Source organism: Seriola lalandi, unplaced genomic scaffold (assembly GCF_002814215.2).
Source record: "Seriola lalandi dorsalis isolate HSWRI2012SDOR001 ecotype SW California unplaced genomic scaffold, Sedor1 jcf7180002023269, whole genome shotgun sequence".
Lineage (NCBI taxonomy): Eukaryota > Metazoa > Chordata > Actinopteri > Carangiformes > Carangidae > Seriola > Seriola lalandi.
Genome location: NW_019493918.1, coordinates 1 through 385, shown reverse-complemented (window position 1 = coordinate 385; position 385 = coordinate 1). Strand labels below are relative to the sequence as shown.

At 44.7% G+C, this 385-nt stretch overlaps 1 long non-coding RNA gene across 1 annotated transcript; it reads right to left on the bottom strand.

Moving 5' to 3' along the window:
• Positions 1-13: 13 nt before the first annotated feature.
• On the bottom strand, positions 14-385 carry LOC147819909 (uncharacterized). The gene is made up of 2 exons (XR_015438674.1): positions 343-385; positions 14-143 (listed from the first exon to the last, which is right to left on the bottom strand). It is a non-coding gene; the product is annotated as an uncharacterized LOC147819909 (long non-coding RNA).

The window sequence follows — 385 nt, the reverse complement described above, 5'->3', positions numbered from 1 at the left end:
CGAACTCACCATCTTTTTGGCATGCTCTTCACACAGGGGCGTCTGGTGCGTGATATCAAACACAGGGATGGAGCACTGCTGACCATCTGCAAATTTGGCTGTGCAACTAGCAAAGAGCTGCTGGGAACGATTCAACAGAATGTCTACAGAGAACAATAAAGGAAATAACACATATACAGGAGAGAGGGCATGTGATCGTGATACTCCATCACGCAGGGATATTGTACATCACAGTATGTGATTTATGAAAAACTTTGTACAACACTGTATAAATTATACACAGTCACTGTGATGCACTTCTCGCGACCAGCTGTACAATCAGTGAAGTGATGGAAAGGATACGCTGAAAGCAGTGTTGAGTGAAGGGCAGAGCTCTGTTGCTGCA